At 39.2% G+C, this 18,196-nt stretch overlaps 1 protein-coding gene across 4 annotated transcripts in view; it reads right to left on the bottom strand.

Annotated features, from left to right (window-relative positions):
- VPS13B (vacuolar protein sorting 13 homolog B) overlaps window positions 1–18,196 on the bottom strand; it is a 1,042,333-nt gene that overhangs the window by 181,871 nt on the left and 842,266 nt on the right. The window lies entirely within an intron of this gene.

The raw sequence follows: 18,196 nt of genomic DNA, 5'->3' as shown, positions 1-18,196 counted from the left end.
CACTGAAGAAAAAAATATTCATCAATGTTTGAAATTCAGGATTGAATGAACTTCTTTATGGTGTGGAAAAAAAAAGATATGATGAAAAAGGGTAAAAATCTGGGTAAGATTAATGAACTCATTGTTTCTATTTAAAGAATGGTTCAAAGTTTGCTTATTATTAGCAAATATTTCTGCAAAGCTAGATAATTTTAAATCTACAAATGTACGATAAAACTGTAAATATATTTTATATATATTTCAAGATCACTGCAGAAAAATGAAGTTAGAGAGCTATGTTGAGAGAGCTGGTTGTGGTGATAACGAGTCCTTGGAGAATCCTGGTTCAACTTACATGTAGTGAGAAACACAAAAATAAAGAACCTCCACATCAGTCATCTCTCTTCACTGAAAATGTCCTTTAAAGGCATTTCTTTGAGAGAGTTAAAGAAGGCTGTCTCCTGTATTTGTTGGACAAGTGACCATTCCAGTTCAATCCATGATACAAGAGAATTTCTAGCAAGAAAACACACTTATCAAAATTCCTTTCAAAGAGTAGCCTAAAACCAACATATTATTTAGCTACTTTGGCAGCATTCTGCGTATCCCTATTTGGTGGTTCACCACTTTGTGCTGATGAGGGAGTGAAAAAATAGTTGCCATCTGTAGTACTATTTATTTAAGTCTAGACTTTTGAAATATTGTGACACTGAGATAGAGAAAAGAAATTGTCTGACAAATGCTTCTGGTTTAGACCAATTTTTTAATATGCAAAAGGATCTCTCCCATTAACTAATAGTATAGGAAATGAGGTAGAAATTACAATACTATATAATAGTAAAACTAGTAAAATGTATTATAAAAGTAGAATATATAATTTGGAAGAAATAAAAGATGTGATTTTTCAAAAAAAAATTTGTTCTGGGGGTAGACTGCTACTTTGGTTCACTGGCAAGATTTAAGAAACACTTGTCATATGTGAAGTGTTTCAGTCAGGATATCTTGAAGAGGATGCCCTGAATTACCTCAAATTCAACATGACAGATTTATTCCGTCAACCCACAAAAATATACCCATCCTTGTAGTTAAGAATGTAGGTCTTGGAATGAGAATACCTGCGATAGAATACTGGTTTTAACTGCGAAAGTTGTTTAATCTCTTTGTAAAATGAAGTTTAAATGAAATAATGATGTAAACTTCTTAGCACAATGGCTAGCGCTTAAAAGGAAAACAATAAATGGAAACGAGAAAAACAAACAAAAATAAATTAAAAATGACCTCTTACAGGCCTAAACTTTGGGCCTTTATATTGTTTCTTTTTTGTCCTTGGTGTATTACCACTGTCAAAGTTTGTTGGTTACTATACAACAGCAGATAGTTATAGAACAAAGCCTTATCTAGGCAATGCCAACAAACAACTTTCTTTTTTTTAAACTGACTTCTTGCTTTTAATTTCTCCTATTTCTATGGAGTCCAGGTTTTCACTCAACTCTGCTTCTAAGCCCTCCCCTATCAACAACTTCTTCCATGTCCTAGGATCAAGTGCTAACTAAATTTATAAACTTCCTTTCTAATTCTTCAATCTTCCCTCTACACTTCAATCCCTTCCACAAATACTGAGTAACTATCTAGACACCAGAGATAAGGGAATAGGGTCCCTATCCTCATGGAACTTGCAGTCTAGTGAGGATGTCAAACAATTACACAAGCCCAATGTGACCTGAACATAGACTGCTGACGGACATGGGCTACCATAGGGAAACACCTCTGCCACAGCATCTTGGTGACTAAACCATACTCTCCACATCAACAGTGACCTTGAAAGGTCAAATCCAGATCTTTTTTCCCCCTCAAGTCCACAATGTACTCTGTAAATGTGAGTCTGTTGACCTTCCCAAGCTTATTGAAATTTTCACTGTCCCTGGGCTTCTTTGATGCTGTAGTCTCCTGGGCCTTCTTCTCTGACCACTACTTTGTTGATTCCTAATCTACTATTTATTTCCTGCATATAGTGAGATTCCTTATGATTCTATCCTCAGTTCTCTTATCTTTGAACTCTACTCTTTCTGAGTATGACTTCCCCCTATCTCATTTTCATGGCTTCAATTTTGACTTGCATGAGGATGACTTCATAAATCATTTCTTACATAACTCTGACCTTTCCTGGAATTGTCAATATACATTTCATTATAACTATTCCTCTAAAACCTCAAATTATAAGTGTTCAATACAGATCTTATTATCTTTTCCATATCCCTGCCTACCCTATTTTTCCTCTAACATTTCCAGTCCCCATTAATGGTGTTCCATTATCTAGTCACCTAGGCTAGATCCATCGGAATCATCTTCAACAACCCCCTTTTTATTACCACACACAACCAGGCACTGAAATGCTAATCTGCCTGCTTATAGTGTTTCAATGTTTCTAGAGCCCTCAGGAGCCCCACTGTTTGAGGCACAATTTACTGTGGCAATGAGATCCTGCTGAGACATGCCTAAGTGTAACCTCTGGAATGACCTTCTGACTCACTTTGAAATCTCTTAGCCATAAAAACTAATTTGGGGAAGTGGACTTGACCCAATGGATAGGGTGTCTGCCTACCACATGGGAGGTCCAAGGTTCAAACCCTGGGCCTCCTTGACCTGTGTGGAGCTAGCCCATACGCAGCACTGATGCATGCCAGGGGAGCCCCATGTGCAAGGAGTGCGCTCCATAAGTAGAGGCTCGAAAGAAAGTGCAGCCTGCCCAAGAATGGTGCCGCAAACACACGGAGCTGACACAACAAGATGACACAACAAAAAGAAACACAGATTCTGGGTGCCACTGATAAGGATAGAAGCGGTCACAGAAGAACACACAGCAAATGGACAGGGAGCAGACAATGGGGGGGAGGGGAGAAAGAAATTTTTAAAAATCTTAAAAAAAGAAACTAATTTGTATTTAATATTTCTCTCTTTTGGTCAAGGTCTTTTTCCAGATGCACTGCTAGATGGTGGTTGGTAATAATCCCTTGGTGCCAGGGAGGCTCATCCCTGGAATCATGCCCTAAGCTGGGGTGAAGGTATTGTGTTTGTATGGTGAGTTTGGCTTAGAGAGAGGCCACATTTGAGCAACAAGGAGACTTTCAGAGGGTAACTCTTAGGCAATATGTAATATTAGGCTAAGTTTCAATTTTCACAAGAAAAGGTTCAGTCATCAATATCAAGGGTCTGGCGTAATGGTCTTTCTTTCTTCAGTAGGCACTGCCCTCATGCTTGGGGGATTCTTGCTATTCTATTAGAGAATGTAGTAGGACTCCCCAGGATGAGAATTCAATATTCTTTTTGTTATTGTGTGGGTCATCACCCACTGAGACAATGCCCCATGAACACTTGAACATATTCATAGGGCTTAATGGCATGTTCCAGGTATGGAGCCCTGAATCTCAGCAGAGTTGCAACACCTACTCTACAGTTTATTAGACTCACCTAGGACAACTAAAAAGGAGATGATGATGGACAACACCCATCTCAAGGAACAAAGAGTGTCTGCAAATGCAAGCAAGATAGTTCCATCCATCTTCCCCATGGGATCTAAGCCCCCTCTCAATTAGAAACAGAATGGGCATCACCATCCCCAAATCCTCAAGATTGGGGAATGAACAATGGATTAAAGTACACTTATTATTATTATAGACATTATTATTCTAGCAATGGAAGAACTTTTATCATTGATATAAAGGCAGTGGTCAGGGAAGGAGATGTGGCTCAAGTGATAGAGCTCCCACCTGCCACATGAGAGGTCCCAGGTTTGGTTCCTGGGGCCTCCTGGAGAAGGTGAGTTGGCGCGATGGGCAGGCATGGCAAGCTGATGCAACAAGATGACACAACAAAGAGACACAAAGAAGAAAGACAATGAGAGACATAACAAACCAGGGAGCTGAAGTGGCTCAAGGGATTGATAGACTGTCTCACACAAAGGAGATCCCAGATTCATTTCCTGGAGCCTCAAGAAGACAAGCAAACACAGAGAACAGACAATGAGTGCAAACAATGAAGGCGGGAATAAATAAAATAAGTCTTAAAAAAATAAAGGCAGTGGCCACCAGAGGTTCTGAGGGAAAGGAGAGGGAAGAATAGGTGTAATATGGGGGCATTTTCAGGACATTAGAATTGTCCTGCATGACTCTGCAATGACAGATAGAGGTCATTATACATTTTGTCATAACCTATAAAATTGTGCAGGGCAGAGTGTAAACTATAATGTAAACTATAGTTCATGGTTAGTAGCAATGCTTCAATATGTGTTCAACTGTAACAAATGTACCACACTAATGATAATGGAAGATGCTGTTAATGTGGGAAAGTGTGGGAAGGGGGGTGGGTGGGCATACTGGAATACCCTCTATTTTTTATGTAACATTTATATAATCTAAAGCTTCTTTAAAAAACAAACAAAAAAAATGTTTATTCCACCTCCAGATGTCTCTCTCTTATGTTCATTTCCTCTTTCCCATTTCAACTATTATTCTTATTATTGCTTAGCTGAGTAACTGCAGGATGTTCTGCACAGGCCTCGATGCATACCATCTAGAGTATCCTCTAATTCATCCTTCCCTCTGAAATTACCCATGGCCATCAGTCAGCTCAAAGACCTTAGTGACTACCCTCACAGAAAAAATGTACTTTTGAAATAATGCCCAAATGTTTCAACATAACATTTAAAAAAATCCACTATCTGGCATAAAGCCTACTTTTCTAAGCTCATCTCCTACTATATTCCCTTCCTTCTCTGCACTTCTGTTAGAACATATACTGTTCTCTACTGCCTGAGAGCTGTCAACACATTTCTTTTCATGAAACTTAAACTGTAAACCTTTTGAGCTAATGTATGTAAAACATCTAGTTGATATTTTTAATTATCATCATCTTTGGTCCTTCCCCTCAAGTTTGAAAGACAGAACAGAAACTAAGTAGAGTTCATAAGGATTAAAAAAGTGCTATTAACCAAATTTTAATCAGTTGATGAATGGATAAATAAAATATGGTATTAATATAGCCTGTACATAAATTCAAACTTATTCTATATCCAAGTATGCTTAGAAAACCAGTTGAGAAGTATAAACTTTATAGTCTTTGGATATTCAGAGAGGAAGCAAACCAAATGTGTTAAGCTTACCTAGAATATGGGGGGTTTGTGTTAAAAGCTTACCTGGAATGTGGGGGTATGTGTTAATTAAGTTTACCTGGAGGAAATAACCTAATACTCAAAAAAAAAAAAAAAAAACACTTGAAGAAACTAACAAAAAATCCTTTTGCATGTAAGCACCATTTGACTCCCTACTCTTACATCCTCTGTATAAAATGGACCCAAAAATTCTATTCAGGGTTTGGTTTTTATCAGGACAAGAGTCTGCCGAATCTGGCCGGTTGAAATAAATCTTCCTTCTCAGAATTCTTGTGTCCTGGCCTTCGATATCATGTACACCCGACTTCTCTCTGCTACAACAGTATAACCATCCAATGGAATATTATTTGGCAAAAAAAAGGAATGAAATGCCAATATACTATACAACATGGATGAATTTTGAAAACATTAAGTGAAAGAAGCCATTCACAAAAGGCTTCCATTTATATGAAATGTTCAGAATAGGTTAATCAATAGGGATGGAGGTAGCGGACTTGGCCCAGAGGTTAGGGCATACATCTACCACATGGGAGCTCCGCGGTTCAAACCCTGGGCCTCCTTGACCCGTGTGGAGCTGGCCCATGTGCAGTGCTGATGCGCACAAGGAGTGCCCTGCCATGCAGGGGTGTCCCCTGCATAGGGGAGCCCCATGGGCAAGGAGTGCGTCCCATAAGGAAAGCCGCCCAGCGCGAAAGAAAGTGCAGCCTGCCCAGGAATGGTGCCTCACACATGGAGAGATGACACAACAAGATGCCACAACAAAAAGAAACACAGATTCCGGTGCCTCTGACAACAGAAGCGGACAAAGAAGATGCAGCAAATAGACACAGAGAACAGACAACCGGGGTGGGGGTGGGGGAAGGGGAGAGAAATAAATAAATAAATAAATAAATAAATAAATAAATAAATAAATAAAAATAGGGATGGAAAGTAGATTAGTATTATCTGGGGGCATGATGGGAGTGGGAGGGAGGGGAATGGAGGGTAACAGCTCAAAGATCCTGGGTTTCTTTTTGAAATGTTCTAAAATTGATTGTGGTGATAGTAACACAACTCTGTGACTATAAGAAAACTATTGAATTGTACATTTTAAATGGGTGAATTGTATGGTTTGTGTATTATATCTCAAAGCTGCTAAAAAAAAAAGTGCTCATAGCACAAGAAAACCGAGATATCCAACTTTGATATATCATTTGAAGAAGTTATAAAACATGTAAGGTTCTCAAGTATGAGTTTTTAAAAAACTTATTTTGAAATACTTTCTAACTTATAAGGAAGTTAAAAAATAATACAAACTCCACATAGAGAACTCCAACATACCCCTATACCCCCAGATACCCAGATTCATCCATTTTACTATTTTGCCATATTGCCGTATCTTTCTATCAATCAATCAATCTATTCATCTGTCTATGTATTTATCAATTCATTTTCTGACTACTTCAGTACAGATTGTATACATCATGTTCCTTTAACACTTAATACTGCCATGTACATTTTCTAAGGACAAGGATATTCAGTATGTAACTACCTTAAATACATGTGACTATCAAGGTAACACTGATATAAAGTTTATAGTCTATATTCTGATTTTTTCATACATTCTAAAAATGCCCTTTTGAGCCTTTTGTCTTCCCTTGATTAGATCACATCCAGAATCACAAAGTGCATTTAATTGCCATTGTCCCTTTAGTTGCTCATTCTTTTTTTAAATTATGCATACATAAACTTCCCAATCTCAACTACTCCCAAGCATACTGTTCAGTGAGATTACTCATATTTACAATATTGCAATACCCTTACTACATTCCATTAGTAAAACTTTCTATCTTCCCAAACAGGAAGTCTATACCCATAATGCATTAACTTCCCATTCTCCCTGTCCCTAACCCTGACAACCTGTCTCTGAGCTTGCATATTCTGATATATTCATTGTAGTTATCATGGGGCTTAAATTTAACAACCTAAATCTATAACACTCTTGTTTCCTTAAATACAAACTTAACTTCAATGGTATACACAAACTATGTTTTTATACCTTTCTTTCTCCCCACCTTTATGCAATTCTTGTCACAAATTCATGTTTAAACACTGTGAGTTCAAAATCACTGATCATTACATTTTATACATGTGTCTATTAGATCCTGTAGAAAATAATAGGTGGAGTTATAAAATAAAATTTAAAAAGTTCTGGAATTTATATTTACCCATGTTGTTATCCTTATTGGAGATCTTTATTTAATCTTTATGCAGCATTGATCTATTGTCTAATGTCCTTTCTTTTCAATCTGATGTCTCTTTAGAATCTCTTGTAGGGCCAATATACTGGTGACAAACTTCCTCAGCTTGGCTTATCTGGGAATGCCTTAATCTCCCCCTAATTTCTGAAAGACAGTTTTCCCAAGAAATAGAATTTCTGGATAGCAATTTTTTTTTTCTTTCAGTGCTTTATATGTGTCATCCCACTGCCTTCTTGCCTTCATGGTTTCTAATGAGAAATTAGCATTTAATCTTTTTTGAGGCTGACATGTTGCTTCTCTTTTGTGGCTTTCAGAATTCTATCTTTGGCATTTGACAGGTTGATTATTACAGGGGATGGCATGGGTCTACCTGGGTTTTTCTGTTTGGAGGTGGATGAACATGTTGGACATATATATTTATGTTTTTCATTAAGTTTGGGAAATATCCAATCATTATTTCTTTGAATATCCTCTCTGCTCCTTTTTTCTTTCTTCTATTCTGGGATGCCCACAATACATACATTGATATGGTACCCACTCAGCCCTGCCCCAGGTTCTTCAGGCTATGTTCACTTTTCCTCACACTTTCTTCTCTCTGCTATTCAGAGTGAATGATTTCATTGTCTTATCTTTAAGTTCACTGATCCTTTCTTCTGTCAGCTCCAATCTCCTGAACTCTACTGGGGAATTTCAATTTGTTACTGTATTCTTCAACTCTGTTCGGTTCCTTAGTTTCAATCTCTTTATTGATATTTTCTTTCCTGATTTCCTTTAGCTCTTTGTCTATGTATTCCTTTAGCTCTTTGAGCATTTTTAGGACCATTTTTAAGTCTTTGACTGGAATACCCTGACTGTGGTCCTCCTCACTGATGGTTTTCAATGCTTGTATTTTCTTCTTTACCTCAGCTCTCACTCCGTTTCTTTGCAATATTTTGTAATTTTTGTTGAAACCTGGACATTTTGATAATTTTAATGTATTATTGTAATTTAGACTCTGAGGCATTTGTTCCTTAAGCTTGTATCCAGCTATGTTATGACAGAGCTTTCCTTGAAGGCCAGGAGATAGCAAATTTTAAAAAAGGAAAAAACTTCTTTCCTACTCTTTGCAGATTCACCTGTGTGAGTGCTCTCCTTTAGAGCTTATTTATACAATGAATTTAGAGACTAGCTTGAGACCAAAGTGTAAGAGATGCCCTGATTCTTTCTGTGCATGGGTCTTGTCTTGGAAATGTGCATATGGCCCTAGGAATTCCTGTTTACACAGTTATGAATGTTCCCTCTCCCATAGGAAGCAGTTTCCTCACAGTCCTAAGCACTGCACTGAATGTCCAACAGTCAATAATCACTTCCCAGGCAGCCATTTGAATGCTTTTCCAGAGTGTTCTTTAGGAGATCTCAGTGACTTGCCTTCTATACATAGGGCAAGTTCTGGGATGACAAGTATGCAGTCAATGTCCTGCTTCAGTACATCAAATGACTGCCAGATAGATTGGGCCAGACATACATGCTGCCAGTCTGTTCATGAAGGTTACTCTGCTCCCTCTGGACCTGGGAAGATGATCTGTACTGGGAATGTGGGCCAACTCTGCAGAGCTGGTGAGGGGTGGGGAAGGGGCCAGTTATGACACCAGGAGATCCTACTACTTTTTTTTTAAAGATTTATTTATTTATTTCTCTCCCCTTCCCCCCAACCCAAGTTGTCTGTTCTCTGTGTCTACTTGCTGCATCTTCTTTGTCTGCTCCTGTTGTTGTCAGCGGCACGGGAATCTGTGTTTCTTTTTGTTGCGTCATCTTGTTGTGTCAGCTCTCCGTGTGGGCGGCGCCATTCCTGGGCAGGCTGCACTTCCTTTCGTGCTGGGCGGCTCTCCTTACAGGGCGCACTACTTGCGCATGGAGCTCCCCTACGTGGGGTGGGGGGCACCCCTGCGTGGCACGACACTCCTTGTGCGCATCAGAACTGCACATGGGCCAGCAGCACACAGGTCAAGGAAGCCCGGGGTTTGAAATGTGGACCTCCCATGTGGTAGACAGACGCCCTAACCAGTGGGCCAAGTCTGCTTCCCCCTTTTAAGTAGCCTTTTCTTTTTTTCTTTTTCTTTTTTTTTAAAGATTTATTTATTTAATTTCCCCCCCTCCCCTGGTTGTCTGTTCTTGGTGTCTATTTGCTGCGTCTTGTTTCTTTGTCCGCTTCTGTTGTCGTCAGCGGCACGGGAAGTGTGGGCGGCGCCATTCCTGGGCAGGCTGCTTTTTCTTTTTCACGCTGGGCGGCTCTCCTCACGGGCGCACTCCTTGCGCGTGGGGCTCCCCCACACGGGGGACACCCCTGCGTGGCACGGCACTCCCTGCGCACATCAGCGCTGCGCATGGCCAGCTCCACACGGGTCAAGGAGGCCCGGGGTTTGAACCACGGACCTCCCATATGGTAGACGGACGCCCTAACCACTGGGCCAAAGTCCATTTCCCAAGTAGCCTTTTCTTGATTTGGTGCTTACCTTGTTAATACAGTACTTTAACTGTTTTCTGCAGGTTTGAGAAAAATGTTTCTGCCAGTTTTCACTGGCATCTATAAGGGGATGGAGTCCTGAAGTGTCTCACTCTGCCATCTTGATTGGGGCAAGCTCTGAGAACATTTTTTTTAAAACTAGGAGTTTTGATGTAAAAAGCTGGAAGGCATGTGTGCTTGAGACTATAGATTAAAAAAAAATGAAATTTCCAGACCAACACCTTCATGAAATGGATGAACAAAGTGATAAGAAATTTGTAGTTTGCAATCAGAACAGTTTTCCTCCAACACTCAGAATCTAGGGCAGAACAAGAGGCAAAATGACACCTGGAGATGGTAAGCCTTAAAGAGAAAATAATGATTGCTAACATTTACACAGCACTATGTGTCAGACACCCTTCTCAGTGCTTTTAATATCCAAAAATCCATTTTTCCTCCTAACAGGTCATAAGGTATGAGGTATGAGCTATTATCATCCCTAATTTACATAAGAGGAAACTGGAAATACAGAGAAGTAACTTGCTTGAGGTCACCCAATGTTGAATCTGAACCCAGTGTGTTTAGCTCCAGAATCTTTGCTTTTAATAACTAGGTCATGCTGCCTCTCTGTATTTCCCTCTTTCTGTTTGTTGTAGCCTTCAAGAAATAATCTATACTTAAGAATAATAGTTTTTACTGTAAATCTCATGGGGGAAACATTTTTATTTGGGAGAGAATATTTAAAAAATTATTACAGAGCATCGATTCACAGTTCATTTTATTACACCCCAAACATTTTTAATACTGAGTAGTAAATATCAAACAAACTCTGATTGCTAAGCAAAGTTCTTTATTTTCAGAAATTAACATCGCCACCATCCTCTTTAAATGCAAGAGTATTTGTTAGGAAAAGAGAAACAGGCTAATGAAAATTTTACCACCAAATAAAGTAACAGGATAAAAATGACTTCAGTATTCTTGCAGCTTGCAAGTGTTTTCCACTCACTTTAGAAACTCATCTTTTTGATAGATTCCTTCTCCACCTTCTACTTTTTTGAATGGCAAGCACTGCTAGCATTTCAAACTATTATTTTATATAAAAACTCATTTGCTCCCTAAGTTTACTATAAAAATTCTTCCTCAGCAGTCCTTTCATTAATGAAAAGCCAATTTTCTTACTGTATCATAGATAAGATGATGAAATTTCATCATCAGATAAGAACTAGAAGTGTGGCAAAGCATTGGCAGAGTCTGTGGTCACAGTTCCTCTGAAGCCACAGTTGTGATGTTATGCGGGACTGCTAGGGGATTCCTGAAATCTCTTCTCCCCCTTTTCCTTAGCAAATGAACCTTCAATTTTTAACTGGCTGCCCACTGTCTCTGTTACCAAAGTGTGGCCATGTGTTTCAGTTCTGGGACTCTGGGATGTAGGTAATAACATGGTCTAGGATGTGGCTTCCAAGAACTCTCCTTATAGTGGGGAGGCACACTTTTTTGTCCCTTCCTCTTCCTATGGCTGGAATGGGGACAAGATGCTTGAAGCTTGTACAGTCATCTTGGACCATGAAGGAAAACCAAGGCATGCAGACAGGAGAGCAGCAAGATGGAAGATGTCTGAGTCCTCATGAACCTTGTAGAGACTCCTTACAAGACTGCCTATCTTCAGACTGTTCTTACATGAGAGAGGGACATAAATGTCTGTATTGTTTAACCTTCTGTTACTTTTCTTTCTCTCGTATCTGAAACTAATCCTAAATGATACATATGTGACTAATCCCAGCAGTGTTTCATATGCTGTGGGATTCTTATCTAAAGATTCATACATGGCTTACAGGAGTCTGTAAACCTCCTGAAATTATATATTATAGCATGTGTGCATTCATGCACTTTTCAGAAAAAGAGGCCCATGCAACTCATTTAACTTGTCAGATCCAAAGGACTGTAATAAGGAGTAACAACACTCATATCTGCAGTTGATTTCAGATTTAGATATAATCTGTGTAAAGTACCTAGCACAGTGAATAGTACCTAGCACAGTTGGCACGCCTCATTTCCAAAATTTTGTAAATGTTCTTATCATACTTTCCACCAAACTGAAAACTAGCAATCATGTTTGACTTCTCTTCCTCCCTTCCTGTAAATTACCATATTCATGGTCAAAAGCTATAAATGGTTTATTTACAAGTTCTACAATTATTTCTTTTTCTCCACCCAGATTATAGTCTTTATCCCATCTAAGAGACCTGTAACAGGTGTTTTCATTTCTGGTCTCACCTTACTCCATTCCATTCTTTCTCAGGCAACTAGATTAATTTATCTAAAGTCCTGGACTGCCAATGGCTCACTCAGTCCTATCAAATGAAATGCAATCTCCAATCTCTATGAGTAATTAAGGTAGCACAACACAGAAGAAAGAATTATGGATTCATAAAACCTAGGTTTGAACCCTGATTTTACCTATTTGCTTTGTGACCTTGGAAAAATTATCTAATTTCACAGAAACTACATTACCTTAGCTCTAAAGTAGAGACAGTAGTACCTTCTTCACAGGGTTATAGTGAGAATAGATGAGACATACATAAAATGGTAAGTTTGGTACTTTGTATATACTAGGTATTCAATAAATGTATTACCTTCCCTTGTCCCTCCATGGAATGACCATAGACTAACAAGTCATGTCTGTTGCTCATTAGTCTTCCACTAATCTCACTTGTTCAACCTGTGCTAGTTAAAGCAGATTATTTGCCACTTCCCAGATATGTTATGTTCTGCTTTCTCTTATTCAATTGTGAAATTTTGTTCATTACTGATTTTTTCTGTATATACCCTTTCCCTCCACTTTATCTGTTGAAACCCTACTCTTTCTGCAAGAATTCTTTCAAATGCCATCTTCTCCATGAAATCTTTTCCACATTCTCGGTGTGTTTTCTATGGCACTTCACAAGTTCTACCTTGTCCTGTACTTTGTGTACTTGCTCTCTCTCCCAAGACTATAAGTGCCCTAAGGGTAGAACTAGACCTAGCCCAGGTTCTTTGTTTTTCCCAAGTTAACCTCAAAGTTCTCAGGCAGAACTCTTCCATGTAGTCCCTAGATCCCTCTTCCTACCCCCCACCCCTTTTTGGCAAAGTTTTATAACACTTTGAAGTCAGAATGATTAAAAATACGTTCAGGGAACACTCCATTTTAGATTTCTCCTCCGTTGTCCAAAAAAGGCGGCAATAGCTTCTGTATGCCAAACAGTTAGTAGTTGATCCAGCACTGTTACCCATCATGCAAAATATTTATTATTGTGTCCACTGGGTATGCAGAACTTTACAAGGCACTACAGGGACTTTTTCCTTTCCTTTATTTCCTAAAAGTCTGGCTCTGCCTCTTACTTCCCCAAGGCTCAAAGCTTCTTTTTCTTTTCTGCATTTCAACAACAATGAATCTCATATCTGGCTTCGAATACCACTCCTAAAGATGATGGATAGGAGCAAAGCCTTCTGGGACACATTAGTACAGCTGTCAGTGGGCAGGAGGTGCTTATAAAATAAAAAGGCTCAGGAGTCTGGGAACATATGTGCAGCTATAAGTAAATCGCCCAACACAGCTGAAAAGAAATACCCAAGAATACTTCCTTTTATTCTTTTTAAGTTGTGCATGGAAAAGGCAAATCATATTAGATTGCAAATAACTCTCATAAGGATTCTCTTTCTGTGTGTCACCATGTGCTAATATCATAACCTTTGCCTATCAGGTCCATGTGTTTTAGAATTACAGGAAGCTTATAAAGTCAAGTTTAAAGTAGCAAAAGTCTACTTTTTAATCTATTGGGTAATATCAAGTATTACTCTCTGACTTGGGCCATTTTTCCAGGTAAAATTATGAAAAAGAAAAAATCCCATACAACCGTAAGGTTTAATGAAGCTTCAGTTCTGAGGATAAACATGTAAATAAAATGTTATTAGAAAACTAAACACAGCGAAAGCACCAGTAAGGTAGAGATATGTAAACTCAATTTTAAAACTAGAAAATTATAATAAAGCTGTCACACATCATTAGAACTAGAAGAATATTCATAGAATCTATGAAGTTGCCAATGTGCTATGTATTCACTGCATTAAAAAACACTGGCCAATGTGATGGTAGCGCAACACTGTGAATGCAATTAAGAACACTGGAATAAATATTTGAGTATGATTAAAAGGGAAAATGTTAGGTTGTCTATAATAAATTTTTAAAAAATCTACGGAACTACACTACAAAGTGAATCCTAAGTTAAATCATGGACTTAATGTTAATAGTACAATTATAAAATTGTGCTCTTATCAATTTTACCAAGTGCTCCACAGCAATGCAAGCTGTTAGTGGTAGGATGTTGTCTTAGAAACCTCTGTTTTGTGCATGATTGTTCTGAAAACACACTACCTCTCTAATAAAAGGAGGGGCGGGGAAGCACTGACCAAGAAAGGCATTGATTTTAAGCATACTGGGGACAAGAAACTGCCTCATATGTGTCTGCAATATATAGGATCTTGCCTAACTTACATTTTGGGAGGATGCTAGACAGCCAGTCCTACTCTCTGGTTCGTTGGACTTACCCAGGTCAGCTAACAGGGAGGTGAAGATGGTCAATCACCACACCAGGGAACCGAGAGTGCCTACAACTGCAAGCAGAATTGCTTCCATCATCCATGTGGAATCTAAGCTCCCTCTCGATACAGAGGTGGAGTGGACATCACCATCCCAGGGTCCACAGGATGGAGGAATAAAATATGGATTAGAGTGGACTTACTGGAATTCTACTATAGAACTATTGTGACTAGTAATGGTAGAAATTGTAGTACTGATGCGGAGACAGTGGCCATGGTAGTTGCTGAGGGCAGGGAGAGGGAAGAAGAAATGTGATGTGGGGGCATTTTTGGGACTTGGAGTTGTCCTAAATGATACTGCAGGGACAGATGCTATATATCCTGCTATAACTCACTGAATGTACTGGGGGAGAGTGTAAACTACAATGTAAACTATTATTCATGTGGTGCAGCAGTGCTCCAAAATGTATTCACCAAATGCAATGAATGTGCCACAATGATGCAAGAGGCTGTTGATGTGGGAAGAGTGGGGTGGGGTGGGGTATATGGGAACCTCTTACATTTTTTAATGTAACATTTTTTTTGTCATCTATATATCTTCCAAAAAAATACAATAAAAAATGATGGGGATGGGGGGTGGAGAGTGGGGTAGAGGGAAACCTCTTATGTTTTTTATTTTTTAATTTTTTTTTTAAGATTTATTTTTATTTATTTCTGTCCCCTTCGCCCCCCCCCCCCCCAGTTGTCTGCTCTCTGTGTCCATTTGCTGCATGTTCTTGTTTTTGCCCGCTTCTGTTGTTGTCAGCGGCACGGAAATCTGTTTTTTTTTTTTTTTTTAAAGATTTATTTATTTATTTCTCTCCCCTTTTCCCCCACCCCAGTTGTCTATTCTCTGTGTCTATTTGCTGTGTCTTCTTTGTCCACTTCTGTTGTTGTCAGTGGCATGGGAATCTTTGTTTCTTTTTGTTACGTCATCTTGTTGTGTCAGCTCTCCGTGTGTGCAGCACCATCACTGGGCAGGCTGCACTTTCTTTCGCGCTGGGCGGCTCTCCTTACGGGGCGCACTTCTTGTGCGTGGGGCTCCCCTATGCGGGGACACCCCTGCGTGGCACGGCACTTCTTGCGTGCATCAGCGCCGCGCATGGGCCAGCTCCACACGGGTCAAGGAGGCCCGGGGTTTGAACCGCAGACCTTCCATGTGGTAGATGGATGCCCTAACCACAGGGCTGCCCCTGTGTTTCTTTTTGTTGGTCATCTTGCTGTGTCAGCTCTGTGTGTGTGTGGTGTCATTCTTGGGCAGGCTGCACTTTCGCGCTGGGCGGCTCTCCTTATGGGGCGCACTCCTTGCACGTGGGGCTCCCCTACGCGGGGGACACCCCTGCGTGGCAAGGCACTCCTTACGCGCATCAGCACTGTGCGTGGGCCAGTTCCACACAGGTCAAGGAGGTCCAGGGTTTGAACCGCAGACCTCCCATGTGGTAGATGGACACCCTATCCACTGGGCCAAGTCTGCTTCCCTTTTATGTTTTTTAATGTAATGTTTTGTGTGATCTATTAACTTTAAAAAAAAGAATTAAAAATAAAGGCCATGAAAAAAATAAAAAATAAAAAGCAGTATAAGCCTTTTCTCCAAATACAGATAAACTTTGATGTAGACAGAGAAATGGCTCTGCCAGATATCTGCAAAGGAAAAAGTTGGGAACACCATACCAAAAAAGCTCAACAGCCAAGCTATATACGTACCCCCTAATCCAATCTTATATACCTGGGTGCCCTTTTATTTATCTAAGGTCACTTTGCCTATCTTTGGTCTGATTTGTTATGCCATGATTTAATAGTTTAAAATAAAAAGACAATGTTATTTTCTTTCTTCCCATATTTCTAATAGGGAATCTCATTATCACCCTCAAGTATCACCTATAATCTTCCAATTTTTTCCATATAGGGGAAAGAACTTAGGTTTTGGAATCAGAAATACCTGGGATAAAATGCTGGCTCCTCCACTTAAAGGTTTTATGACTCAAGGTCAGTTAATTAACTTGTCTTGGCCTCAGTTTCCTCACCTGTAAAAGAGGGACGATACCTACCTCACAGGATAAAATGAGATTTAATGAGGTTATATATATAAAGTACCTAGCACAGTGCTGAAGGTAAAACACAAAGACGACCATAAACGCACATTGGAACAAAAAGAGCATAGATCCCAACCATTTAGATTCTTTTTTAAAAAATTTCTTTTCCCTTCCCCTCCTGCCCCACCCAGTTGTCTGCTCTCTGTGCCCATTCACTGTGTGTTCTTCTGTGTCTGCTTGAATTCTTGTCAGTGGCACCTGGAATCTGTGTCTCTTTTTGTTGTATCCTCTTGCTGTGTCAGCTCTGTGTGTGTGCGGTGCCACTCCTGGGTGGGCTGCACTTTTTTTACACAGGGCAGCTCTCCTTTCGGGGCATACTCCTTGCGCGTGGGGCTCTCCTATACACGGGACACCCTTGCATGGCATGGTACTCCTTGTGTGCATCAGCACTGTGCGTGGGTCAGGTCATCACACGGGTCAGGAGGCCCTGGGTTTGAACCTTGGACCTCCCATGTGGTAGGCGGATGCCCTATCCCTTGGGCCAAATCCGCTTCCCTAGATTCTTCTTGATTTCCAAGTATGCAATTTCTTTGTTCATTATTCTTCCAATTTGGTTTCACTTTGATTTTTATTATCATATTAGTATTAGGGCACAAGCGCACTGATTTCTTTGGCTTACTGTTCTCCTTCTCCATCAGAAATAAACAAATGATACAACTTGCTTTTGCCTTTTCTCTTCCTGTTACCCTTGTGAAGATATCTTTTAAGGACTCTAGTCATGATTTTTCCATATAAGAATTCTCCATCAAATTCTGAAGCTTGAAAATAACTCTTGAGCTGATCAAGTGCTATGAAATCATGCCACTTTAAAAACATATTTATTCCTTTTTCCCCAATTAATTCCATTTAGCCTTCAGATGTCAAAATCCCCCAAATTACATAATACCTCATATACAAATGTACAAAAGTCTATCATACTATGTAGTCAGCAATTCTATCTTAGGAGTTTGTATATGCAATGTGTCCTCAATTCCAACTGGATTATAAAGCTTATGAAAGTAGGGGCAGATTTTCTATCTCTTTAGATGCCGCATAGTCTATATATTGTAGTACACTCCACAGAGATGTTTACAATTATTTGTTGATGAGAACTGGTATGAAGTGGAAATAAAAACAACAGATATATTTACTTTCTCATTTGTTAATTATATTCACATTTTCTAAACGTATAAATCTGAGTATAAGAGTTTATTTAACTTCTCTAATGTTAAATTATGTGAAACTGTGTTAATTTCTCCCTCAAATATTTCACATTTTCTTTCCCTTTGCTCTGACTTTAATATCAGGAATCTTGCATATACCTTATTTGTTTCTTGCATCAGAAAAAGTCTTGACTTTTACTCTTATATCTTTCCTTTAATCCATTCAGTATGTTACCAATGCCAAATTCATCCTGTTTTACTTCTTTAACTTCTAAAGAAGTTCTAAATTTATTTAAATTGTTTCAGTGACCCCAATCCATTTAGTGTTCATCTTGAATTGTAATGCTCACATTAGGCTCTAAGATCTTGGGGAAAGATGATATTTAGTTTGGCCCATTGTCACATACCACATGATGATACATAAAAATTTATTGCAAAATATAAAAGAAAATATAGAAACAGAAAGAATACATATAGTA

The sequence above is a fragment of the Dasypus novemcinctus genome, chromosome 14, assembly GCF_030445035.2.
Source record: "Dasypus novemcinctus isolate mDasNov1 chromosome 14, mDasNov1.1.hap2, whole genome shotgun sequence".
Lineage (NCBI taxonomy): Eukaryota > Metazoa > Chordata > Mammalia > Cingulata > Dasypodidae > Dasypus > Dasypus novemcinctus.
Note: the sequence above shows the minus strand (reverse complement) of the source record. Positions and strands in the feature narration are given on the sequence as shown.